The sequence below is a fragment of the Haemaphysalis longicornis genome, unplaced genomic scaffold, assembly GCF_048455015.1.
Source record: "Haemaphysalis longicornis isolate Haplotype H1 unplaced genomic scaffold, Haemaphysalis longicornis Haplotype H1 scaffold_4, whole genome shotgun sequence".
Lineage (NCBI taxonomy): Eukaryota > Metazoa > Arthropoda > Arachnida > Ixodida > Ixodidae > Haemaphysalis > Haemaphysalis longicornis.
The window spans coordinates 88,985,958-89,000,380 of record NW_027526361.1 but is presented as its reverse complement, the minus strand read 5'-3'; positions in this window follow the sequence as shown (position 1 = coordinate 89,000,380).

Here is a 14,423-nt window from a genome sequence, read left to right as displayed (position 1 = left end):
TATGAAGAGTCCAAGGAGCAAACCTAAAAACAGTAATAACGGTGAGAGAGCAGTTGTGGCGAGGATAAGCGAAGACAGCTTCCTATCGGAAGTTGTCTGTCAAAGCCGACAAGATGGAATAACTAGCCGCCACCGGGCGCGCCGCAACCGGAAGCCAGAAAAATCAATTCCTCACCTCTTTCCCGAGTTCCCGTGACTTCCTTCCTGCGTGAGGAAAATTTTCTGTTCCGAATGCGCCGAAACCACTCAGAGGGCGAAGTAACCTTTCCATAGCGTGGCAACGGTACTAATGGATGGCGCCCAACGGCCACACCACTTTACCATGTCTTTGACATGTGTCACACGCTCCGCCGCATGGTGCGGTGTGAACCAAGTTTTATTTTATTCATTTTTTTTTGCCAAGCTGTCACTGCAATAGTCACCTGTTTCAAAGGGAAAGACACCACTGCATTACCATCATCATCACCATTACGGGAAGGACAGAGAGCTGGACAGGGGAGCAGTCACGTTCATTGTCGTTTCCACCAACGGAACCGCCACAGGAGAACGCGATAAGTAGGACCAACATTTATTCCCCCGTGTTTCGTTCACTTGTCGATATAATTTGATATGTCGACTTTCAGAAAGAGCGGAGCAGGCCGAGTCGTCACACGATCGAAAAGCACTTCAGCATCCTCGCCGAAGGGAAACTACGGCATATATGGTTGGAAGCTCGGCGCTCGAAGAAATGGGGACACAACGACCAGTTTACAAGCAGATTGCTCATGCTCTGCGATTAAACATGACATAGTATTTGCTAAGTTACCATATTACGGCATAAGAGATATGCGCTCGAGTTTCTACGACGTTATCCAATCGGAAGTAGTTTGCAGTGCTTCATAATATGTCTTTGGATACTTAATGTATAAAATTTCGTGTCCCAGAGGGGTCAATATTATAGCCAATATTATTTATTTTGTACATCGGTGACATAGTTACCAGCCCACACACAGCTGACGTGGCTTACGCAAACACAAATGTCTTTTCATGGCGGGATGTATGATCTCTTGTTTCCTTAACAAATTTATGACTGGACAGCTATCGCGATGGCTTACTTCCCGTCATCTCTACCTGAACATTAGTTAAACGAAGTATATTGTTTTTCTCTATTAACAGAGCTGTAATTCTTCTTACTTTTGAATGTAAACTCCTGGAACGAGCTTTCGAACACAACTTACTTGGTGTATTATTTCATGAAAACCATCGTGGAGGATGTCATACTAGTTCTATAAAACACAACATTGCGCAACACACTGACATCTTGAGTAAATTTAGAGCCCTGTTGCCGACGAGAATAAAAAAGCGACTTTATTTGGCCTGCGTACACTCACGGTTACATTATTGTTTACTTGTATGAGGAGGTGGGTCAAAATCGTTCGTGGCAGGCTTGCATCGCTTGCAACAGAGCGCCTGCGGTTCATCCATAATCTCTCAAACTATGTCAATACATTCCCATACTTTCAACAAGATCGCATAGTTGATGTTCAGTCTTTGTATATTAAACAGCTGACTTAAACAATTTTGGGAATTCAAAGCTGACCCAGAGAATTTCCTTTTTAATTACACTAACAATGAAGTGGCGTATAATTTCAGGAATAAAAACGTTTTTAAAAATACCAACTAATACTAATTACGGCACTCAAACTCTTCAATCACAAACTCCTAATCTCCTGAACAGTCATCCTGTGCAGTTTGAAATGATTGAGCTCACTCTGTCGGTAGCCGCATTTAGACGGAAAGCAAAAATGTATTTTCTGCGTTATTTGTAACATAGTTTTGTAATTTTGTGTTATTCTGCGTACATGTTTCCGCTATTTTTTTCCCGTTTCAAAAGCGGAATGATTTCATGAAAATTTAATTTTTATTTTAAATTATGTTTATTATTTTGTTACGCAAGAAAAGCCTGTATCTCTCTTCAGTTGTATACTTTTGTAGTATGTATTATTTCTATTGTTTACTACGCTTAAAGTGGGCATGCATATTTGTATTTACTTAGGCATGCACGGCTGCTTCTGCTTTTGTCGCTTGTGCTGTCGGGTGCTAGGGGCCTAGTAAGGCGACTGTAGACAGTAGACAGTAGACGTTTGCCTCAGCACCTTGCCAATTTCTGATTGTCAAAAGTTCAATAAACAAATAACAATAAAAAATGTTTTATTTTGCTCGAAAACAAAGTATCTCACAGGAGGGATGATAGCTGGGTTGGTTGGTTCATTGGATGAACTGCACAACACTAAAACGGGGCAAAGTGAAGAGCAACAAACACGAGTGCCGTATCCCATCCAACCACGCGCAACCTCACTAGCATTCGATCTGTTGTTGACAAGGCTGAACCCGGACTCCTATCGTCCCACAAAAACCACCAAGACTCACTTTTGCGACAACCATGCGCTAGCAGTTGACGTTGACATGACTTCGCACATGCCATGCATGCCATTTGAGTCACGTCATCCTCCGGTGTAGCTGCGAAATTTGCATGACAACATTACGTGCAATAAAAAGACGTAGCCCCACAGTGTCTAGAGCCGTTTCAAGGGGTTTTACCGAATCTCCAGGGAAACACGTCCCAAACGAATTGGCAGGCCGCAGGTGGGGTGCTGCCACATCTGGCAGCACCTTCAAATATCCCCCTGCATCCGCAGAAGACGCCTACAGACATGCTGGAAATGGCAACGCATCCCCTGTGATCACATGCCCTTGCTCTAATTCCGTCGGCGAAGTTTCACCGTGCGCCATTTTGCTCTTTTAATACCGCTCTGTCAGCAGCCTTCAGATGCTCGACCACTCAGGCCGTCATGACACCCCGCACTTACATCCTTATCGTTCACCCTCAATGCTTCTTTCGCATCCCTCCCCCATTTCGCTTCCTCAGCGGTTTCAAGACGAATGAATCTGCTTCACTGCCCCGTGCGGATTTCTCTTTAGGGCATCTGCTTTATTATTGAACGACAGAGAGACCTGTTTTCAGCATTTGCCTTCAGACGCGCTGACGCGCAAAAATAATTTCAATTCTGCCGGAAACGGCTTGGTAGGCTTCGCATTGCAGGGAGTGCAAGCGGAAAGAGGAGAAAAATATAGAAACAGAAACATTCAAACAATGGAATAAATGCCGTGATCTTGTTCAGCGAAGCTGAACCCTTCTGTAAAACGTGATGGATGGAATCCATATATCAGTCGACGCGGTTTATTTCCGCTCAATCACGCGCGTACAAGCTTTCCCCTTCACATTTAACTTGAAGGCTCACGCGAGAAACCTGCCACGTACGTCAGAAAGCAAAAAAAAAATCGTAACCGCAGTAAATGGTAACAATCGAAGCATAGCCAACAAACGTTGTAAGAAAAAGTTAGACACCGAACGGGAAATTCAGCACGCAAATAAACGCAAAAGGGAGGGGTACTGTTGACGTCATAGCTTGTCAGGCCTGTCAGCGCATAACCGCATTTTGTTGTTCCCCAAGAAAAAAACGTAAAGGAATGAAGTGCGCTTCAACGGTAAACGGAAATTTCAAAAAAAGCGATCTTGCTATCTTTATGGCGGTGGTGGCCCGGCACTGGAATTCCGGAAATGTTTACTTTTTCTTCGGTTGTGAAATAGATGTGGCGTTTGAAAGAGCCTGAGTGTGTGTGCCGCTCCTGAAGAAGAATGCGAAAGTGCAAACAATGAAAGCGGAGGCGAAGCGGGTTTCAGGAAGATCGTGGCAGCGAGGCGGAAGAAAAGAGAAGCTTGGCATCCTCGAAGCGCGTCGCAAAGAAAAAACAGGCGGCCTCATCCGCGTGCGAGAGAGCATCTATCATTCCTGCCGATGATCGATTGGAAGTGAACACAGGCGTCGCTGTTAAGTGGCCAGCGTGAGTTTGAAGGCGTGAAATGAAGAAAACAATAAGATAGTTGCCTGCTTCAAACCCGGCCCTGTCCTTCGAAGAACTGTTGCAAAAAAAAAAAGAAAATAAAAGAAATAAAAGGTAAGGACAGTGACGTGCATCCAAACGACGAAACAATTCATAGAATTTTAGGCGTTGGTGGGCTCGGTGCTCCTGGATGAGTCTTTTGCTCCTCTGTGGCCTTTTTTCTTGGGCGAACAAATTATTCCTTATGCTTTCCCTCGTGGAGGTTGAACTTGCTACGCGGAGGCAGAGAACGTCGACAAACTTCTCCGCTTCTGCCAAGTTAAGTGTCATTGATGCGGAACAATTTCTCGCTCCCTTTCGGAGGTCAGGAGCCTCCCAAGGCTTCCTCATTTCTCGGTTTCAGTTAGTACAGCCAGAATAACGAAACAACAATCCTAGCCTATACGAGTGATGCCAACATCGACGATCCTAAAAGAAGCGTGACATCTCATTAATTTCGACCCTCCCTTTTTTGCTGGCCTAGAGTGTCATAGCGGGACGCCATCCAAGGAGGTCGCGTTGAGAGCAGCGCCTTTTCTACCCACACCCGTCGTCATGAAGATGACGACGAAGTGCGCAAGGAAGGGTGATTAATGTTGTGCGCAAGAACTTTGTTCAGCTGCTTCGACGAACCGAATTTTTTCCATCTATGGTATTCAATTTTTGACTACACGGCAATTTATCCGCTCCCTCTTTCCTTTTAACCTCCCTTTGGGAATCCGGCTTCGAAGCAGGAGACCACTCTGTCATGTTGCGCACTGTGCTGGCTGTGTGGCAGGCCGGCCGGAGGACGATCGGCGCTCAGCCTAGAGAGTTCCACGTTCGTGTCTGCGTGTCAGCCTCGGCGCGGTTGGCGTTGCGCTTTGTACGCGAAGGTGTTCTCTATCATAGCTAATTTGGGGTCGCGCATTGTGTCGTGCATTGCGCCAGCAGCTTCGCATGTTGGGCGCCACAATAGCCCGCCCATCTGTTTAGTTGAATTGCGGCCGCCAAACTGGAATCTCAGCATAATATTTCACCCTGCAGCCTCTATCCCATTCTGTTCGGCATACGAAAGGATAAGTTTTGGGGGCCGCGTCCTGGCTGTCCTCAATTGTCTCCCTGATTCAAAAACGACAGGGGCCCTCTTCCTCACCAATTCAAGCCGCACACATTAAGTTAACTGTTGGATGGAAGACGACCCGTATCAGCCATTCCATTATGTGTAGGACGATGTCCAGCGAAGCTTTTAAGCACACGAAAAAGATGTGAGACAGAATTTAGAGAAAAGGCATGACCAATGTTTTAAGCGACCCTGAACCTGCGTCCACCGGCGATGTCCGCGCACGTGGAGATGGGCGCGCGCAGCCTGGCCGCTGACATGGCACATACCCACGTGGGGGATTGGCCAGGAATCTCCTCGTCTTCCTTGGCAACGGGGGGAGATGGGCGCGCGCTGCCTGGCCGCTGACATGGCCCATACCCACGTGGGGGATTGGCCAAGAATCGGGCGTGAGAAGGGCTAATGCACCCGCTTAAAGGAGTACTGACACGAAATTTCAAAGCTGAGATCCGCTCTAGCAATCAAGTACAACGACAACACAAATAGGTGTCTGTGAATAAATGTATCTTTCTTTCTTTGTAGTTGTGTGTGTGTGTGATCTCTCTTTCGCGAACGTTACCGAACCGCGCGAATTCAACTCGTGCATTCGCACTTTCACATTCTTCCCCTCGGGGAAATGCGGGGAATTTTTTTCTGTTCATCGTTGACGGCGGTCTTCCCTAAGAGAGGCACATACGTACACGCACATACTTTTACTTTCACTCTACTGACCTTGAAAATGTGACCTATTAATGATAAGAAACCATTTCAGGTTCACATCCAAGTTGTGAGACTTATAAGCATGAAGTTTAAGCGATGTGCGGAACCAGAAAATGGCGCCTATTGTTAACTAATCTACTCAAGATACATATACAAGGGATAGGAAGTATAAGCTTGCGGTTCAAATGGACGTTCGTCTTCGAACGCATCGCGCTAAAGAACGTATCGCGCTTCAAAGACACGTGTAGCCTATAAAAAAGCACATGCAGGCCTGGCCATATAAGCTTCGCCTAAAAACGACGGTGCAATTTTCGCATTCATGCAACGCTTTGCATCGACTGCCCACTACATCAAAAGCGCTCCACTCGCGCTTCCCTTCACACCAATTTCATTTGTTAACGTTCCAGCGTTGGCCCAGTTGAAGGGCACAAAACGCTGTTATGTTCCGCGGGGTTATGGCATTCCGACCTAATAATACTCTCACACCCAGAAACAACTGGATACGTCACCAGAAGTCCCACACAGAGCTTTTGTTCTCGCGCAGACTTTAAACGACTATCAGGTATCGCTGCGGTCAAGTAACATAAAGGGTCTTCGCCGTTCTATTTTAAGAGATAGTAATCTTTGTTTCTCAGTGCACTTTTACATTCGTGGGCGTTTACCAACCGATTTCTAGTCGCGCAAAATGAACGCGGGTTAGCAAAAAATTGCGGCGCTTGCTTGCTTGGAGGCTCGGCGCGGGAAGCTCGAAATTGGGAATATAGCCATTCTGTTCGCCAAATGCGGCCTTGTAAAAACAAATCATAATAATTATGAAACCCTATAACGAATAATAAAATAAAAACCTATAATATCAAGCAAAAAATATTAGAGGAAGGTCTCGATTTCACAAGGATGACTTTCACGCTATAATGCAGAAACAAAAAACGTCCGAGTCGTGTGTTGGCTTTGTCAGTAGTACACTTGCGGTAAAAATGCGGTAAAACCCCGCGCATCTACGTCGCTTTAAAGGAAAAAAAAAACATATATCTGACGTGGTCGCAGGAGATGGGGATCAAAAAACAAAAAAAAAAAACTTCGCCATCCTTTCCCAAAGAAAGTTCAAAGAACCGCGAAAGCTTTCTGGCATCAAAACTACGAAAAAAAGTTCGTCAAAACGATCGCTTAAAAGTTCGGCCAACCTTCGCTAAAAAGTGCGTCCAATCGATCACCGAACCTGCAAAGACCCAAATCGCAAACGCAGCAGGAACCCTTGCAATGATTTTTTTTTTTTTGTGGTCTAAGTAAACGCATCTACTGACCATCCAAATGCATACCTATACGTGGTTCATGAGATGAGGGTATACTATTGCACTTCTTCTTCGTGATCGATGCGTGCATTGTCTTGTCTAGAACCGTTACTTTGTTTCCCCATTTTCAAGTAACCACCCAGGCGGCACAGAAAGTGTGCCCCAAGACCGGCCCGTCTATGGCCGCTTTCTGGCATGTCCGGCCAGCATCCAGGTTCTGGCAGCCACTGATCATGCGTTGAACGGCCAACATTCGGCAACCCGCGCTTCGGTATTTTTCCGTCCGCCCGTGTCCGGACGCACAACGGCAGCTAACCGGCTGCCAGATATTCAGTTCTCTTACGGCTGCCGATGTTGAGAAAGAGAACGGCCGAAGTACGGCCTTAGGGCATCCGTTTTTTCTTCGGGAAGCGGTAATCGGCCGAAGCACGGCAAGCGACCGGCCACACAATGCGTATTCTTGCGGCAGTTGGTGTTCGAAAGGAGACCGGCCGGAGCGCGGCTGCCGTGCATTCGTTGTTTCAACGGTGAACCGAGCGTCCGGCGGTATGCATTTGGACACAATGGAAGCCCGGGTTCGCGTATGCGCTGTATGTACAGAGGTCTTATCAGAGCTTTTCGGTCGACCAACCGGTCTATGGGGAAATAAGTAAGTTTTTTTATATAATGCCATAGGTCCCACTAAGAAAGCTTTCGCTTTAAGAGAGTCAGTTGAAGCAGTCTTGAGAGTTTTCTTTCGCTCGCGACTCTGGCGCTGCCGAGACGACAGCACACGTGCCGCGAAATCAATTCCCCACAAAGACCGCGCACTTTTTGTGATCTCCCACGTACGCCGCAAGTAGGCTCGGCAACACTACCGGTTGCAGTGAGATAGTGAGGTACGAAAATGTATCAAATAAAAACTTTGGTGAAGAAGCTAAGAACCGAATCGGAAGATGAGATAGGGGATGAAAGGCGTGTTTGTTGGGGCGACATATCTTCGCTAAACTTGAGCGGCCTTTATCTTAGAAGACCGTCTCCATACCTGGAACTAACCGCCCTCGTGCTGTGGCCGGTCGTGGCTTTCAACGACGGTTGGAAAAATAAGGTGGGTGCCGTCCGTGCCGGCCCTTGAATGAACTAGGCTAGCCTGCGGCAGGAGAATCTCTCACACTCGTTTTTAATGTTATACATCCACATTTTTTACGTACATGCCACGAATTGCTAGCCCGAAGTAATTTACCGTTATAACAGCAGAAATACCATTTCTGAAAGAAACAAATTGGCCGCCTATCTGCAGGCTTCGATGTAAATGTCACCAAAAGCAACAGTTTTGTCCCACCTTTGACACACAAGGCGCTCTCCTCTCTCCCACTGTAGGTTTTAAAACATGTCGATGTAGCTTGCGTGTGTAAAGTTTTATTTATTGCAAATTTATCATATTGTAAAACATACTTGTAACAGTCACATCGGTTGTTCTTACGATGCGCGTGCAACTGATACAGCTAACATCCAGATTCGACTGCCCGTTGCTTCGAGGTGTTACTGCGTGATTGGTAGTAGCAGTAACAAGAAGAGAGATAAAACATGTTCCCTGGGAAAAGGCGTTGCATCCAAATCATTTTCTGCACAAGCTCACTGCGAGTTGGCGTTTACGCTTTCTGGGTATGCCACAAATGCGGGGTTTTTGTATAAGGGTGGATGAACGTGTCTAAATAAGATACCTTGCTAAGCCTTTTATGCTTGTCAACCCAGCCGTTTTTGGGCGAAACTTGAAATTTGCACTGAGTGAATGAATTGCTAAGTCTCTCTGCTTTGATATTTCTTCGTGCTTGTATACGGACAGGACCTTCTTCACTACCGCCTATTCGCTGCCTTTGTGAATTTTTTGTCGGTTGTGAGGTTTAAAAGCAGGCTGGTGTTGGGGACTTCAGATATCGCGATTAAGAATTGACCCCATTTGTCAGGATAGAAACATTTGGAGCCATTCTTCGCAACTGTAATTGTCATAAAATGGCTTTAGCAGCACTCAACCTAAATTCAACCTTTTTGTGTATGCGCGTGCGGGCGGAATGGGTCATGTGAACCAACTGGGTCATGTGAACCAACTTTGGTCACGACCGGCCACTACTGAGGATCGAGCCTCGGTCATGCAGTTCTGAAGCGGGCTACAATTAACATTCGGCCGCAGTTTAAATCATAAGAGTTAACTTCCGGAGTTTGGAAGATAGGTTTAACGTCGTTACAGAAGCCAGGAGAAAAAAAAAAGAATTCATCATCGTTCGTATAATTTGCTTTAACTCTCGAACCTCAAAAGGCAAAAAAAAAAAAAAGAAATTTACAGACTATTGCTGCGTAAATCTGAATGTTCACCTGCTCTGAATAACAAAAACTAACAAACAAGAAAGAAATGCCTCAGGTGGTTATTTCAGCTGAGCACATGCGGATGTTAGAAATCGGTGAGGAATTGACCTTGGACTGGTGTCAAGGACGCGGCTTCGATCCCCGGCCGCGGCGGCCGCTTTTCTGATGGAGGCGAAAAGCAAGAACGTTCGTGTGTACGAGATGTCGGCTCACGTTAAAGATCTCCGGGTGGTCGAAATTAATCCGGAGCCCTTCACTACGGCGCGCCTCATAGCCTGCGTTGCGTCGGTGCTGTTAAACCCTACAGTCAATAAAATCAATGGACTGGTCTAAGTGTCTTCGGGAGACGACAGCGTCCTGCAGCCCCTGGTACGTAACACCCTCTTTCCCGCTTTTTCTCTTCCTACTCCTCACGCCATTCCTGTCTACCGCCACTCCTTCCATGATCACGCAATATAAGTTTGATCAATTCAATTTTCCCGCCGTCGCAGTGCTCATGCAGCATCTGTTGGGGTAGCCTGCATAGTTTTTTTTTACCTTCTTTTTTTTTCTCGTTTGCAGCAGCTTAAGCCGACATGTTCTGTTCCCATATATCGCCTCTCTTCGACACCGTTTCGACGTGTTGTTTCTTTTTTGTTTGCTATCGTAAAAATCAGCTCAATGAAAATTCTTAGTTAAAACAAACGCTGGAACTCTCAATTTCCCAAGCTTAATACACTTTTTTTTTTCGTGTGAGCCACACTGTGCTCGTTGATGTATCTGGGGTGGTCCCACAAGCCGGTGTGTCTAATTTTGTGAATGAATTTCGGGGCTGCACTGCTCTTTTTTATTTTCTATTGTTTCTTTTCCTTCCATGCCAAAGACTTTTGTGCTCTATTGTTCGTGGCTACCGTTTTTTTTTGTCGTTGTACACAGTAATTACTGTTCAGATATCTATACTTGTATTGAATGCGTATTGCTTTGTATTCGCACTTCAGCAATTATGCCTCTATTGTCCCCTTCCCGTGCTACCACCTTTCATTAAAAGCTGGGGACCCCTCGAGCTGTGATCGCAGATTTCCCCCCCCCCCCCCCCCCCCTGTCCTAACCACACAAACTGGGCAAAAGAAAATATTGAAATCTTGATCCCTTGACGTATACGGAAATTTTGCCTCAAATATGCCTGATCTTTGTTTGCGCTGAATAACGTGCACTTTAATGAGGCGTCCGAAAGTTTCAGTGGTTTTTAACGGCGTCATTTGTTTACACTTCCTGCTCAAGAGTTACTTCGTATGTTTTTGGCCGGGTTGCAAATGTCTGAACCTAGTGACAGGAGACAGACAGGCTGAGATAAAGACAGAGGGAAAAAAAACCCGGGCCATCCCAACTAACGTGAAACCTGAAGAGGGGCGAAGCAGGCAGTGTATAAGTGAATTCCTGGTGCCTCGGCGTTTTTTCCCACGGAGATGAAACCGTTTGGTGTGTGTGTGTGGGGGGGGGGGGGGGGGAGGTGTACGGCTTTGCTGTAAAAGTCTCGTGTCTTTGAAGCACGAAACGTTCTAGCACGAGGCGTTGGAAAAAGAGTGTCCCGGTGTGTTCCTTTAGTACGCGTTTTTGCCCACGGGGTTGAAACGTTCTAGCGCGAGGCGTTGGAAAACGATTGTCCCGGTGTTTCAGTACCTTAGTACCTGGACTACATGAAACAACGACGACAACAGGAGACGCCGAAAACCAAAGCACCGAAGGGGCTTCGCCCCTAAAATATTCGCCTTTACTGAGCTCAGGAAATACTATCGTCTTAAATAGAATTTTAAGTGTATTACGGCCGCCACAGACGGCGTATACACAGGCCAAGAGCGCTTGAAGAAATGCACTGTCCGGCCAAAAGTTGTAGCGTGGCAGCCAAGACAAGCCCTGAAACCCACCTCCCAAAGCGTTAGGCGGCAGCGGCGCGCTGGAAAGCGGACAAAGATTCGTTTTCGCTCGTAACAGCCTTCGTCTTTTCACTCGCAAGTTCCTTCGTAAGTTGAGCATTGTGTAGTACCACCCGCTGGTGGGTTCCGCTCTTTTATTCATGCCCGGGACTTCTGAAGGATGCTCAATAACATTAACCGTTCCCGGCATCCAGAGCAAAGCTATGTTGCCTCTGCCTGCTCTTAAATTCTTTTAATTGGAGCACATTGCTACTACCTACCAAAATTACACTCACATTTTCACAGATGGATCAGTGATGGATACGTCATCTGCCATCGGAATATGGATCCCATCAACCCACACAAAAATTACCGCAAAACTAGGTCACAAAACTTCGTCGATGGTTACTGAACTTACGGCCCTACGTGCTGCATTGGAACACATTTTAACTGCTCCAGTTCAGGCATGGGCAATCTTCACCGACTCTCGAGCAGCCCTTCAGCACCTCATGGTGCTGCCACAAGAGCAGCTTGCTCAAGAAATTAGTGGCCTGCACACGCAGGCAATAAACAACCGCCACATCGTTGTTCTGCAGTGGCTTCCATCTCACTGCGGTGTGGCTGGCAACGACGAAGCCGACAGAGCTGCTGCATCAGCGCATTCCAGCCCAATTATTACGCCAGTGCCTTTCACAAGGCGAGACGGAGCGACTCTGGCGTCATCGCTTGCCAAGAGTTCTCAGCGATTGCTGTGGACAGACCCAAATAATACCTACTATCCGTTGCACACAATAGACCCAGAGTGTCAATTTCGGATGCCAAGTGGTCTGTGCAAGCGAGATGAAGCTGTCCTGCATCGAATAAGACTGAATGTGGCGTACACTAAGCATTTCCTTTTTAAACTACGTCGAGTTTCCTCACCTCTGTGCCCTACCTGTGCAGTTCGCGAGGACCTGAAACACGTTCTCTGCGCATGTCCTCGCTACGAACTTGAGCGTACCACGGCAAAGCTTTCTCTGGGCCTTCCCGCGTCCGCCCAGATATCTTCGAGTCACCTCCTTGGGCCCTGGCTTACAACCGGCATGGCAAGTCGCGCAACAACAGTGCTCCTAACGTTCCTCCGGAGCACTGGACTTATCAGTGAGCTATGAACTCTCAGACAAATGACTATATCGCCTGATTGTGTGTGTGCTTTGTGTGTGAGTTTGTGTGTTTGAGTATTCATGTGTAAGTGAGAGTTTTCATTAATCTTCATCACACCTTCACCCCCATTTGGTGTAGCAAGTCGGGCGCCCCGCCTGGCTGACCTCACTTGTTCATTAAAGATGTTTCTCTCTCTCTCACTGCTCGTTGCAGAGGAAGCCATGAGCAGTTGGTGGAGCAGCTGACCAGCTCCGAGCTCTCGGGCCAGCGCCGACTGGTGGAACGGGCCCGCACGGCCAACCAGCACCAAGACATCTTGGAATAAGGATACCTCTCACTGGGTGGAGGCGCTAAGAACTTCCTCCTGCTCACCAGTATAACAAATGTCTCTCTCTCTCTCTCTCTCTCTGTCGTTTGTTTTTTATACTCTCTTCGTGCAACCTCTTTGTAATCTTTTCTATACACATTATTTTCCTTATTCTTTTCTCTTTTTTTTTTGATGCGGGGACATATTCAGGCGTTTCTATTGTAGAAAAGGCAATTTCATTTGCGCTCGTTTTTCTTCCTTGCGCGTTACGTTCGTCTACTTCTTTCGCATTCCCTACTTCCTTTCACTTTTCATGAAGCTGCACTCTCGGCTGCATATGTCATATCTCGCACGTTTCTTGTATTTATTTTGCCTTTTAGTGCCTCCGCACTGCGCATCTCTCTTTCATCCGTGGAAGTGCATACTGATTGCCTCTTCTTGAAATTTTCCAATGGACCTTCTTCCCTTAAGACACTCCCTCGCTTCAGTGCGAAAGCGCTACGACCCTAAAGACCTTCATCTCGCGTCTGTCCGCGTTCAGCCGCCTCTTGGCTAGCTGAGTATGCGTTTATACCAAAACGGAAACGAGCCTTGGCAGATTAATAGATGGTCATAAGGCCTCTATATAGTTTGCAATGACTTTATGTATTTATATTACTTAGCAACGCACATAGCAATGCATTTATACCCGCTGGGGTGGCTCAGTGAATCAGGCGTTGTGATGCAGCGCCCAAAGACGAAAAGCGAAAAGCGAAAAGCGATGCGAAAAGTGAAAACACCCGTATGTCGAGATTTCGATGCAAGTTTAAGATCCGCAGGTGGTCGAAATTAACCCGGAGCCCTTCACTACGGCGTGCCTCATAACTCAGGTGTAGCTTCTTCGGTGAGTTAAAAACCCCAAATTTGTGTGGTCATTGTGACTAATTACGCGAAGCAAAATTTAAAACGCGCGTTACAGATTCCCAGGTGGTCAAAATCAATCCGGAGCCCTCCGCTACGGTGCCTCATCGCCCGTGTTGCGTCGGCGCGTTACACCTTATAACCAATCAAAAATTTGAAACGTAACAATGACCAGATCGGCACAGCCACAGCCGAACGATAGAAAACTGGGGTTTACCGGGTCTTGACGCAATAATCGTTCACAAAACTGAGCGCTTCCAGAAATCACTGCTTTCTGTTCCAATAAAGAAACGTAGCCGCCGGGCCCCAGGAGCGCGGGGTGTGAATGGGGGGGATGTTCGATTCGGCGGCAGCGGCGGAAGTGAGCCTGCCTGGTTGAACAACAGCCAACTTCCTTCGCTCCAGCCGTTGTACAAGACGACTTCGGGGCAATGCGGCCGAGCTAATATTGACTGAAGTGAACTACCAGCCACTTCCCGTCGGTTCTAAACAACTCCCCTGTTCTTTACAAAGCGCGTTATCTGGTTAACGGCAAGGAGACCAGTTAAAATACGGCGAGGAAAGGAAACTTGCAAAGAGTTATGTAGCCAGCTCTTTAGGTAAAAAAGGCTTATATACTGTTCGAGCATAGAAGCGTAGCGAAAGTCCCTGGCGACCTTTGACGACGTCGGATAACGTCAAACGCCACGGGTCTTCCGCATTTGAATTTTCGTGTCGGAGGAAGCAAGCACGCGTCTCCTGTTAGGAAGGGTTCTTGCTCACGCACGACTAACGGGGAGATTACAATTTCATAACACGTCCCTAATCTGGTAAGCTGAGCTAAT